The sequence below is a fragment of the Schistocerca cancellata genome, chromosome 1 (genome assembly GCF_023864275.1).
Source record: "Schistocerca cancellata isolate TAMUIC-IGC-003103 chromosome 1, iqSchCanc2.1, whole genome shotgun sequence".
NCBI classification, from domain to species: domain Eukaryota; kingdom Metazoa; phylum Arthropoda; class Insecta; order Orthoptera; family Acrididae; genus Schistocerca; species Schistocerca cancellata.
This window is the reverse complement of record NC_064626.1, coordinates 1,255,310,593-1,255,324,801: the sequence shown is the minus strand read 5'-3', so window position 1 is coordinate 1,255,324,801 and position 14,209 is coordinate 1,255,310,593.

Here is a 14,209-nt window from a genome sequence, read left to right as displayed (position 1 = left end):
CAGTTTATTAAAAATGGGTATAATGGACACGGAATTGTGCATATGACTTCGGTTATACAGTGACAATCAAGAAAACATCTTTGTTATTGACGTAGTTATTAAAAGCCACATCAAGCCTCTGCCAGAGAATACATTCTAATAAAAAAGAAGGAATGTAAATCCTATTTCACTGCTCTCTTTTGACACAAAAGACCAACCTTTGTTACTAGATTCGTTGGTTTTCTATCATTAGGGTTTAAAAATTCAGTTGATGTGCTATTACAGCTGTCTCTTCTGAACACTCGTTAGTTTTATGAGAATATTCATCAACTGAAGACGTCCAGTTACTAAATCTCGATACAGACAGTTGATAAACGTTGCACATTTCGTTCTATGTTGAATATGTCGTTACCTCCTCGAAAAATATCACACAATCCATTGCTTAGTTTCTCAGTGACTATTGCACAAGTATGTCTCGCGGAGGTGCTACTTGAAGTAAGGTAGTAAGAAAGGTCCGTTTCACTTAATCAAAATAACTTATCAGAACCATAATTAAAATCGTACATCATAAACATTTCCACTTTTGACTATCCTCTTTGTTCTAAAAAACTGCATTTTTGTTACGTTTTAGCAGCGCTGTCAGAGCTGGTTGACACACAACGTTACTCTCTGGTGACTACAATACCACTCTCCAATGCACAACGCACAATGGGAACGCAAACTTCTCTGTCTGCCTGCTTCTAGTGATGGTGACTACAGTTTTGCCTGTTCTTTAATAACTTGGAAAATTCTCCGACTGACCAATCGTACGTCTTAAATGAGATTTATATTAACTGACGGAATATTATTTCTAAAATTCCTAATAAATTTGAGGTAACCACGTATTTACTTATCTTATGGACCTGCGTAAAGTAATTAGTTCGAATTACCGGCCGTTTTCGTATTTTTCCTTTCACTCAGTGTAGGTGACTCACTCCATGTTATTTCACACGCTCACTCGTTCTTAATTGCTCACTAAATCGAGACTCGTTCTTCACGTGCGCTTCCCATTCACTCCACACATATTCTAACAACATGCAAACTGTAATATGATTTAACTACTGAAAATTGTGGATTTTAAGGAAATTTCTATACCTCCAAAGTTATGAACGATATTGAAATTTACACGGCAAATTCATATTTCCATGTAACTGCATAGTAAAAAGTTCCATTGACATCAGTTCGTGGAAACGGACAGAACTGGAATCACCGTGTAGCGCATTAATTTTCTCCGTGCATAATGGCACACCCACGTCCGAATCCGAAATCGTTAACGCACGCCTACGCAGTGGCGCTCCACTGGCAGGTAAGCCGATTCGAATCCTGATGATTGAAAACTTACGCTGCAGTATCTGGCTGGCAACGCGAGGAGGGATGGTGGCGTAAAGTTCACAATCACCAGTCTTTGCATCAATGTCCTTGATTAAATTCCAGACATCTCCGCAAAGTCTTATGAAGTGAGGACGTATGTCACTGGTTTTGGTGATCCATCTGTCGACGGCCCCCTTGGTGCTATTCCGGATCTGGGTTTCACCCTCTCCCTCCCCTTCATCCATAACAACAAAAGCCCAACACTACACTATACAAGCACTCATTAAAGTTATCCACACTACACAGATACGCACTTGTCGTAGGAAGGCAATGGCAGAACACCTCCACTAGGACTTTGCCACGAGCGGTGGTGCAGGATTTCTCCACCTGCACCCCTACATTCATGTATGGGACCAGTCTGGGTTTCTGACATACTGACCCGTAGCAGCACGCCAGATGTGGCAATATATAGCCCCTGTGTCTGCAAAGAGCCACAACCGCCATTAAGACTGAACTACGTATTAGGAGACCAAGAGCTGTTAGTCCAGTCAAATGGAATTGAGAAAAGCCGTCTTCGTAACAAAACTGCGGAAGTTTTTCTCTGAGTGGTTCTATATGTTTTTTGGCACACTGAATGAGAATTTCATGTTTTCTGCCTTGTAGGACGTCGATTCCACAACGAAAGATGTAAAGAACTCAAACTTTTTGCACTTTTTTTCTTATTTTTCGAAGATGATTGCTCATTAGGAAATTAAGATGGATAAAATTTCCTACAAAATACAGTAACCGCTGAAAAGAAGCGGTTTTTTGGCCCTTCTGTGAAATCTTCAAAAATGGCCACTCCCACACCACGCAACTCGAAAAATATTCATGATATCAACAAAACCCCTAGACCTCGTGAAAGTAAATTAAATTTCCAACAAGAGACGTCTGTAATACTCAATTTTCTCATAACGGGGAGGGAGCACAGCTAGAAGTACGAAAAATGTCTTCTGTGCCCTACAGCCGAACGACCCTTCCCACCTCTTTCTCGTCGGCGCTATACTTCTCCATCTGGAAGATAAATAAGTCATTCAGTGACAGGATATGTATGTAAAAGACAGATAAGTTGTAAACTAACATATCGATGTATGAAAAAATATCTGAATTGATGTCTTGTCCACAGTTTTTATACTCGTCTCCGTTTGGCTGTTGATGGTTGCCCAGGCAATGTTTATTGAGCACTAGAAGTTCCAGGTGAAAGGTCTTGGTCAATGGGAGTCCCAGACAAATCGTGATATCCTGTGGATGGTCAAAGCCGAACAGTGAGTTGTAGCTGTTCTTCAATTGAAAAATTGTAAAGAATCATTAATATTATTACAGAGAAAACTTGATTAATAAAGAAGCAAACTACTACAAAAAATTACATCACTTAATACAAATATTTATGTCGCCTCAGCTGTTCCAAACAGAGGTACTGCAATGGGCAAGCCCAGGTCGTTTTCATCTTCTATGTCCAAATTGTCGTCGATGTTGGAACAAGACCCTCTACATGGCTGGCAAAATTTTGAATAGAACAGTTCTCGTCGCCTACATCCACAACAAACTTGGCAATCTGTCTTGGATTTCCAAGATATAAATTGAAGATGTATGTGTGGTAATTGAAGCTAACCCATTTTTGTGAACTACCACCGCCACTTCTCTGGATCCAAGTAGTGCATTATATGTGACTGACGGGGTTTCTCTGGATCCTTTCCGTTGCAACTGGGAGAGGCTACAACCCTGTCTCACTCTCTTCCTAACCACTGCTTCCCTCTCATGTCCCTCGACTCTTATAACTGCCATCTGGTTTCTGTACAAATTGTAAATAGCCTTTCGCTTCCTGTATTTTATCCCTGCCACCTTCAGAATTTGAAAGAGAGTATTCCAGTCAACATTGTCAAAAGCTTTCTCTAAGTCTACAAATGCTACAAACGTAGGTTTGCCTTTTCTTAATCTAGCTTCTAAAATAAGTCGTAAGGTCAGTATTGCCCCACATGTTTCCATATTTCAACGGAATTCAAACTGATCTTCCCCGAGGTCGGCTTCTACTAGTTTTTCAATTCGTCTGCAAAGAATTCGCGTTAGTATTTTGCAGCTGTAACTTATTAAACTGATAGTTCGGTAATTTTCACATCTGTCAACACCTGCTTTCTTTGGATTGGGATTATTATATTCTTCTTGAAGTCTGAGGGTATTTCGCCTGTCTCATACATTTTGCTGACCAGATGGTAGAGTTTTGTCAGGACTGGCTTTCCCAAGGCTGTCAGTAATTCTAATGGAATGTCGTCTACTCCCGGGGCCTTGTTTCGACTTAGGTCTTTAAGTGCTCTATCAAACTCTTCACGCAGTATCATATCTCCCATTTCATCTTCTTCTACATCCTCTTCCATTTCTATAACATTGCCCTCAAGTACATCACCCTTGTATAGACCTTCTACATACTCCTTCCACGTTTCTGCTTTCCATTCTTTGCTTAGAACTGGGTTTCCTTCTGAGCTCTTGATATTCATACAAGTGGTTCTCTTTTTTCGAAAGATCTCTTTAATTTTCCTGTAGGCAGTATTTATCTTACCCCTAGTGAGATAAGCCTCTACATTCTTACATTTGTCCTCTAGCCATGCCTGCTTAGCCATTATGCACTTCCTGTCGATCTCATTTTTGAGACGTTTGTATTACTTTTTGCCTGCTTCATTTACTGCATTTTTATATTTTCTCCTTTCGTCAATTAAATTCAGTATTTCTTCTGTCACCCAAGGATTTCTAATAGCCCTCGTCTTTTTACCTACTTAATCCTCTGCTGCCTTCACTACTTCATCCCTCAAAGCTACCCGTTCATCTTCTACTGTATTTCTTTCCCCCATTCTTGTCAATTGTTCCCTTATGCTCTCCCTGAAACTCTGTACAACCTCTGGTTTAGTCAGTTTATCCAGATCCCATCTCCTTAAATCCCCACCTTTTTGCAGTTTCTCCAGTTTTAATCTACAGTTCATAACCTATAGATTGTGGTCAGAGTCCACATCTGCCCCTGGAAATGTCTTACAATTTAAAACCTGGTTCCTAAATCTCTGTCTTACCATTATATAATCTACCCGAAACCTGTCAGTATCTCCAGGCTTCTTCCATGTATACAACCTTCTTTTATGATTCTTGAACCAAGTGTTAGCTATGATTAAGTTATGCTCTGTGCAAAATTTCACCAGGCGGCTTCCTCTTTCATTTCGTATCCGCATTCCATATTCACCTACTACGTTTCCTTCTCTTCCTTTTCCTACTATCGAATTCCAGTCACCCATGACTATTAAATTTTCGTCTCCCTTCACTATCTGAATAATTTCTTTTATCTCATCATATACTTCTTCAATTTCTTCGTCATCTGCAGAGCTAGTCGGCATATAGACTTCTACTACTGTCGTAGCTGTGGGTCTCGTGTCTTGGCCACAACAATGCGTTCGCTGTGCTGTTTGTAGAAGCTTACCCGCATTCCTATTGTTTTAGTCATTATTAAACCTACTCCTGCATTACCCTTATTTGATTTTGCATTCATAACCCTGTATTCACCGGACCAAAAATCTTGTTCCTCCTGCCAGCAAACTTCACTAATTCCCACTATATCCAACTTTAATCTATCCATTTCTCTTTTTAAATTTTCTAACCTACCTGCCCGATTAAGGGATCTGACATTCCACGCTGCGATCCGTAGAATGCCAGTTTTCTTTCTCCTGATAACGACGTCCTCCTGAGTAGTCCCCGCCCGGAGATCCGAATGGGGGACTGTTTTACCTCCGGAATATTTTACCAAGACGCCATCATCATTTATCCAAACAGTAAAGCTGCATGCCCTCGGGAAAAATTACGGCTGTAGTTTCCCCTTGCTTTCAGCCGTTCGCAGTACCAGCACAGCAAGGCCGTTTTGGTTAGTGTTACAAGGCCAGATCAGTCAATCACCCAGATTGTTGCCCCTGCAACTACTGAAAAGGCTGCTGCCCCTCTTCAGGAACCACACGTTTGTCTGGCCTCTCAATAGATACCCCTCCGTTGTGGTTGCACCTACGGTACGGCTATCTGTATCGCTGAGGCACGCAAGCCGCCCCACCAACGGCATGGTCTATGGTTCATTGAATTATCGCGAAATAGGGAATATAGTGTCCTAGATGCGATACGTCAATTAGAGTGGCAATCGTTAAAACAAAGGCATTTTTCGTTGCTACGAGATCTTCTTTTGAAATTTCAATAACCAGTTTTCTCCTCCGATTGCGAAAATATTCTGTTGGCACCCACCTACATAGGGTGAAATGATCATCATGATAAAATAAGAGAAATCAGGGCTCGCACAGAAAAATATAGGTGCTCGTTTTTCCCGCGTGACGTTCAAGAGTGGAACGGTAGAGAGACAGTTTGATGGTGGTTCATTGAACCCTCTGCCAGCCACTTTATTGTGAATTGCAGAGTAATCACGTAGATTTAGATGTAGATAACAGCAAAATTTTGGGAAAATTGCGAAAATTTTAAGGTTTTTTTGCGTTCTCGTTGTGAAGCGGACGTGCAACAAGGCAGAAAACATGAAATTCAGATTCAGTAACCCAAAAAACATAATCGCTGAGAAAAATACTTGTACCATTTTGTTACGGATCACTTGGATGGGTCTCGTCGTAAGAGGTCTATCGTCTAACGCTGCTACACAAGTCCCAGCACCCTTATCCCAGATGGTCGCCGAGTACCCTCGCTGGTGTAGGAGGTGTCCGCCACTTTGTGCCCAGTAATCCTGCCCCCGGGGCCGCCGAAGCCACCTGCCGCACAGCGGCTGGTACAGCCTCCGGAACAGCCGTCCCCGGGGGACGTGGGCGGACTCCGTATGCCTGCTCCGCCTTCCTCTTGTTGACGTGATCGATACCGCCGTCTCGCTCCTTTCCTGAATCTGTTGGACCACACGACTCGTTTTTATTTCATCTTATTTTCCAATTTCCCAGATGCCATCTCTTTTCTTTCCTGCCTACCAGGCGAGCCGGTTTCGCTTTGTACGCTTATTTATTTTTCTTTTCCTTTTGTTTTTCTCGGACGTTTCGTTGGGCCCTGACTCGAGACACGAGACATCCTGCTAAATAGGGGATGCGGATTCATGTCGCACGTCTCGGGAGAAATGGCCGAACTAAGTGTTTCAAATTTCTTGACTACAAAAAAAAAAAAAAAAAGATATAAATGAGTGTCATTTTTTGCTGGGACACCCCGAGAGGTAGTTTTTATGCACAGATCTACGGCCACTATAAATTGCTGGAATAAAGACGTATTCCGCCGTGAGCTTCTTTTTTAATTTGACCTTCTATGATATCACAGGTGTGAAGTAGTTCAAAATGGCTCTGAGTACTATGGGACTTAACATCTGAGGTCATCAGTCCCCTATAACTTAGAACTACTTAAACCTAACGAACCTAAGGACATCATACACATTCATTCCCGGGCCAGGATTTGAACCTGCGACCATAGTAGTCGCGCTGTTCCAGGCTGAAGTGCCTAGAACCGCTCGGCCACTCCGGCCGGCACAGGTGTCAAGTTTTAAATGTTTCGTATGCAGCGTATCAGATGCACATCTTTCTCCTTCTCCTTCTTCTTCTTCTTCTTCTTTCTGCATGTATTAGGCCTTTGCCTGTTACACCCCACCTTTCCCTTGGTCTTCCTAAAGAGATTCTGCCCACTGGCCAATAATTCGCCAGTAATTTTTGTATTCTGTTCTTCCAGTTGTTCATGTATTCCTTAGTATGCTCATGTAAGGTGTTATTCTCTGATATCAGCATTCCCCCTCCTGTCGGAGTGTTTTTTTTCTCTGTAATCGCATTTCCGATGCTTACAATCTTCGTTCATTTCTTTTTAATATCTTGAACATGGCTGCAGTACAATAACGGTTACAGAACAGCAGGTGTAAGAGATAGCCTACCAGTTGCAATAAATGACGGTTTTCAAATAATCTTTACCATGGTTTCGACGGATTTAAAACCGTCATCGTCAGAAGGACCAACAAACTTCACATTAGCAATTCATCCATTAAAAGCAGTCTCTACATGATATGTATCGGGAACGGTGTGTATGTCCATATTTAAAAATTTAGCGCCCTAGAATCAAGCCCTTGATTCTAGGGGCCACACCCACAAGGGTGTGAAATTTTTTAGTCGCCAACAATGCAAGAAAGCAACACAATGAAATCTTGCAGGGCTGGCGTTTACTTCAATGAAGCCTTCTGGGCTGAGAAGCAGTGGTCGATTTGTTCAACTATTCAGTGACGTTTCGTCCCTATCTGGGGTAGAAATTTTCAGAGGTAAATCGACAACTGTATTGCTCAATGGAGGACAGAATTTATAGGTGCATTATGAGCTATGCAGTGAACCTGTGGTCAAGGGGTAACGTCTTTGATTGGTAATCAAAACTTCATCCACCGCGCGTTAGAAAGCAGCTACGGCTTAAAGTTTGAATAAAAATCATCATCCATAGCGGCCTAGGACTTCCGGCATAAGACGTGATCGTCGTGATGTCAACGGCCATGTGAAATAGGGCGGAGAAGGGACAGACATTCGGGTCACTCTCTTGCCGTTGACTTGGGAAACCGCCCCAAAAACACCGAAGAATGAACAATGATCAACGGCAAGAGGATGCAGAAGGAAATGGAAACCGCTAAACTAAAGACATGCAATGTCTGTCCACAGGGTATGTGACCTGTAGTTGAAGAAATGTCATAATGATTCCTGGTAATACACAACGTGTACGAGAATCAAGAGAGTACGACAAAATTGTAAACCAAGAACGAAGTACACTGATTAAAAAATTAAAAAGGTCGTAAGACAAGGATGCTGTCTCTCGTCCCTGCTGTTCAATCTATGCCTCGAAATTGAAGAAGCAATAATGAAAATAATAGAAAGGATCACGAGTGGGGTTAAAATTAATGTTGAAAGAACATCAATGATAAGATTTGTCGATGAGATTGCTATCCTCAGTGAAAGTGAAGCAGCATTACGGGTTCTGCTGAATGGAATGAACAGTCTAATGAGAAGAGAAAATTGTCTCAGAGTAAACTGGAGAAAGACAAATGTAATGAAAAATAGCAAAAATGTGTTAAGCGGGAAACTTGTCATTACAATTGTTGGTCACGTAGTAGACGAAGTTATGGAATTCAGCTAACTTGGAAGTAAAATAACAAACGACTGACAAAGCAAGGAGGACGTAAAAGACAGAATAGCATAGGCAACGAGGCATTCCTGACGAAGAGAATTCAACTGGTCTTAGACATAGACCTTAATTTGTGAAAGAAATATTTGTAGAATCTACATTTGGAGCACAGCATTCTGTGGTTTTGAATCATGGACGATGGGAAAACCGCAACAGAAGAGAATTCAAGTGTTTGAGATGTGACGATACAGAAGGATGTTGAAAATCATATTTATTGATAAGATAATCGGCGAACAAAGGACCATATGTAAAACACTGACAAGAAGAAAGGACAAGATACGACACGTGTGAAGGTACCGTGCAGTAACCTCCATGGTGCCAAAGGCAACTATACAGGGTAAAAAAAGAAAAAAAATAAGATGGCGCCGCCATGGATCACGTGATACTGAAAGAGTGATTATATCTGGCTGCCGAGATTGTTCCCGAAAGACAGTATAAGATCGCCACTCTCGTTGTCTGGCACAAAGACAGCGTTTATATTTTATTTTATTTAAATCCCTCTTTTCTTCTGTTGAAGTTATCATGGTGTTTATAAATCTCTGTTGCAGTTTCTGTCGTTAATAACAGTACAGATTACTCCTGCCTACTAGCGCCTCGTGGATCACAGAGCTTAACTTCCCAAATCGATGTACGGATTACCATTAATAATGTGACATCACTTCAGCCCATGAGAGACTGCTGAGAAATATGGACTTTGGTGCAAAACCTGCTGATCAGATATCGCAGGCTACTCATCTCGCTTTCTAATCCCGGAGAAATACGATACATTCCGCAGAGACTCCTGTGCGTTGTCAGCATTGCCTGCATGGGAGGATAATTTAAGCCACTGAAATTAAATAAATCCAGTCACTTGTGATTAAATGCACTGACGTGAATTAACGTCAATGCAACAGAGATAGTGAACATGCAGTGGAATGAATTCTGATTGGCACTAGAACTGCGATCTTCTGCTTATTGTTAGTAACGGTAACCATTTAAAAAATAAATAAAGAAAAATTTTTAAAAAGTCTACTTTCGGTCCTTCCCTTCTTGTCCTTCTTTTCATTCACCAGAATGCCTTCTTGACAATCATTCCCATAATTATTTGCTCATCATCCAGTTCTGCTTTCTAAGCAGAGCGTGTCTCCACTTGTTTCGCTCTGTTTCTACGTTTGCATATTTCCATGTGATGGTGTATCTATCTCTACTCTTATACCACAGAAGGTGTTCTCTTTTTCCAATTCCTCCTGTGGCTTAAAGTGACTTTAAATGCGTATGTTACACTCAGGTCTCTTATTTTGTGCTAACCTCTCCATCTCAGAGTAGCTATTGCATCTTACATTCTCAGTTATTTCTTGAATGTATTCCAATCTCTGTCTTCCCCGTTAGTCCTTTCTCTCTGCAGCTTTCCCCACTACCATGGAAGTTATTTCCTGTCCGACTGTCCTGTCCCTTCTCCTTGTCAGTGTCTATTCAGAAAGTAAGGAACGATAAGTCGCGAAATGGAAACCACAGTGAAAATCAAAACTGTTTTATTTGCAACGGTTAGCTACACCTTCCAGCTACTTCTCCACACAGTCGCCGCTGAGACTTAGACTTCTGTCGTAGAATTGTACTAGCTTTTCAATTCCCTCGTTATGGAAGACAGCCGCCAGTGCTTTTCGTTAATTTTCTACTCTGGTCTGCAGCTCGTTGTCTGTGTCAAAATATTGTCTTCATAGCCAGCGGCTCATTTAAGCAGAGACGAACCTCAGGGGTAGCCAATAACGGGTTGTATTGTGGGTGATCAAACACTTCCCATCGAAAACGCTGCGAGAGCATCTTCAGTGCCGCTGCAGAGTGCGGCCGAGAATTGTCGTGTAGAACGAACGCATGGCAGTTGTGTTGTGTGGATTGCATAGCTTCAGGCGAAATCTTTCGCCAGGCCCTCATTCTTGGCGGGAGACGCTAATTTCTAGCCATCTTTAAGTTCTCACTGTGAGCTCAGAACTGGAAAGAACGACATGATGCGATCGACGGGCATACCAAACACAGTTCCCACACATCTGTGCAAAGCTTCATCAGATTTTTACTGTATTCTCCATTTCGAATAACCCTCGTATTACATATATTCCATTCTTCACCGATTTTGTGGAGAACCAGCTCATTCCTTATCAGTCCATCTAATGTTCGATATCCTTCTATAGCACTGCATCTGAAACGTTTAGGTTCTCTTCTTTCCCCACTTTTCCCCATAGCCCATGGTTCACAAGCATACAATGCTGAACTCTAAACGCACATATTCAGAAATTCCTTTCTCAAATTAAGGCTTGTGTTTACTACTAGTAGACATCTTTTGCTCAGGAATGCTCTCTTTCCCTGTGCGAACCCGATTTTAAGTCCTCCTAACTCCTCTCGTCATTTAGCGTTTTCATGCAAAGAAGCAGAATTCCTCAAGTTCGTTTACTTCGTGGTCACCAGTTTTGATAAGTTTATCGCTCATCTCATTTCTGATATCCTTGGCACTTTTGTCTTTTCCCAGTTTACTCTCAGTCCCTAGTGAACGCACCAGTACGCGCAGGTGTATCAAACAATTTAACTCAGGTGACAGAAGTCTCAATATCTTGTCGATCCTTCCTCCTTGCGCAAGGCGTAGTGCAGTAGCGCGACCTGGCATGGACTCAACGATCCGTTTTAAGTCCCCTGCAGAAATGCCCAGCCTTGCTGCCTCTATAGCAGCCCATAATCGCAAAAGTGCTGCCGTTGCAGGATTATGAACACGAAATGACCTCTCGATTACGTACCATAAATGTTCTATGGGATTCACGTTGCACGATCTGGAAGGCCAAATCAGTCGCCCGAATTGTCCAGAATGCTCTTCAAACAGTTGTGTCCTGGTGGCGATGTCATCCATAAAACAATCCATCGTTATTTGGGAACATGGGTGAAAATGGCCGCCAAGTAGTTGAACATAACCGTTTCCAGTTGAGAAGATCCAGTCCACTTCACGCAAACACAGCGCACGCCATTATAGAACCAACACCAACTTGCAGAGTGCCTTCTGGACAACCGGGGTCCATGACTTTTTGGGGTCTGCGCCACACTCGAACCCTTCCATCAACTCCTACCAACTGGAATAGGGACTCATCCGACCAGACCACTGTTTTCCAGTCGTCTACGGTCCAACCGATATGGTTACGAGCTCAGAAGAGACGCTGCAGGTGATGTGCTGTTAGCAAAGGCGTCGTCTGCTGCCATAGCCCATTAACGCCACATTTCGCCGCACGGTCCTAAAGAATACCATCTTAGTACGTCCCATACTGTTTTGTGCCGTTATTTCACACAGGATTTTTTGACTGTTAGCACTGAAAGCACGACTGATCTTAGAAGAAAGATTAAGGAAAGGCAAACCTACATTTCTAGCATTTGTAGACTTAGAGAAAGCTTTTGACAATGTTGACTGGAATACTCTCTTTCAAATTCTAAACGTGGCAGGAGTAAAATACAGGAAGCGAAAGGCTATTTACGATTTGTATAGAAACCAAATGGCAGTTATAAGAGTCGAGGGGCATGAAAGGGAAGCAGTGGTTGGGAAGGGAGTGAGACAGGGTTGTAGCCTCTCCCCGATGTTATTCAATCTGTATATTGAGCAAGCAGTAAAGGAAACAAAAGAAAAATTCGGAGTAGGTATTAAAATCCATGGAGAAGAAATAAAAACTTTGAGGTTCGCCGATGACATTGTAATTCTGTCAGAGACAGCAATGGACTTGGAAGAGCAGTTGAACGGAATGGATGGTGTCTTGAAGGGAGGATATTAGATGAACATCAACAAAAGCAAAACGAGGATAATGGAATGTAGTCGAATTAAGTCGGGTGATGTTGAGGGTATTAGGTTAGGAAATGAGACACTTAAAGTAGTAAAGGAGTTTTGCAATTTGGGGAGCAAAATAACTGATGATGGTCGAAGTAAAGAGGATATAAAATGTAGACTGGCAATGGCAAGGAAAGCGTTTCTGAAGAAGAGAAATTTGTTAACATCGAGTATAGATTTAAGTGTCAGGAAGTCATTTCTGAAAGTATTTGTATGGAGTGTAGCCATGTATGGAAGTGAAACATGGACGGTAAATAGTTTGGACAAGAAGAGAATAGAAGCTTTCGAAATGTGGTGCTACAGAAGAATGCTGAAGATTAGATGGGTAGATCACATAACTAATGAGGAAGTATTGAATAGGATTGGGGAGAAGAGAAGTTTGTGGCACAACTTGACCAGAAGAAGGGATCGGTTGGTAGGACATGTTCTGAGGCATCAAGGGATCACCAATTTAGTATTGGAGGGCAGTGTGGAAGGTAAAAATCGTAGGGGGAGACCAAGAGATGAATACACTAAGCAGATTCAGAAGGATGTAGGTTGCAGCAGGTACTGGAAGATGAAGAAGCTTGCACAGGATAGAGTAGCATGGAGAGCTGCATCAAACCAGTCTCAGGACTGATGACCACAACAACAACAACAGCACTGAAAACTCTTCCCAAACACCGCTGCTCTTGGTCGGCAGATGAAGTCCGTCGGCCACGGCGTTGTCCGTGGTGAGAGGTAATGCCTGAAATGTGGTATTCTCAGCACACCCCTGGCATTGTGGATCTCGGAATACTGAATTCCCTAACGAAATCGAATGTCCCACGCGTCTAGCTCCAACCGAACCCAAAGTCTGTTAATTTCCGCCGTGCGGCCATAACCACATCGGAAACCTTTCCACATGAATCACGCGAGTGGAAAAGAGGGCTTCACCACGTCTTGCGTACGCGATACTATCGCCATTTGTATACATGCATATCACTATACCATGACCTTTGTCACCTCAGTGTATACATTCACGTTCAGAAAATTTTGGAATCGTTTCTTCAAGTCTCTCTCACGTGAGATTCTGACGTTCTTCTTCGAAGTGTAGAATCCACCCTAGCGCGATGGGCTGGTTACTGACATGCCAGTAGCAGATAAAATGATCAATCAGCCAAGTGCAGTTCCTTTTATCTTACTGCAGGAGACATATTCCAATAGTGTGCTTTAAAACTCAGTTTCCTACATATCAGTTAGATTAAATTGTCAGCAATATAAAAAAACACACAAGAGGTTTGAGTACTTTCCAGGAATGGTCATTTAGGAATTAGTATGTCTCTGCGTTCATTCAGTGTCCGATTTAACTCATTCAGCTGGCCGACTTATAACTTAATTCCCACTCAGAATAATAACGACTTTCCTGCTGGGCTGTGTCATACATTTAAATACAAGATGAACGTGTGTCTGAGCCCATAACTTTCATCCACATGCCTAACATTTGTTTTTTATGATAGACTAAGAAAGCACATCAATACTTCAAAGCTGTAAATGAAGTTCTCGAAAGAGGTGAGAAAAGAGAAAAATATAAAAGATCTAAAAGCATTTATCCCTTGATAAAAATTGAAAAATTGCAAAGAAACAGAAAACGGTGACAAAACAGGAAATGAAACAATCCGAGTTTCAAATAAACGTTTTTTGTGAAATTTATTATGTTCGTTTCAGTTCCTCATTAAATTTCAAGTTTTAAGTATTCAACAGACTACATAGGAACATGAAGCTTACGCGAGTGTATCTCACGGGACTGTCTAAAAGGGACTCCGTAAATGAGGGAACAGACGTCAGAGTTTTCTTTCT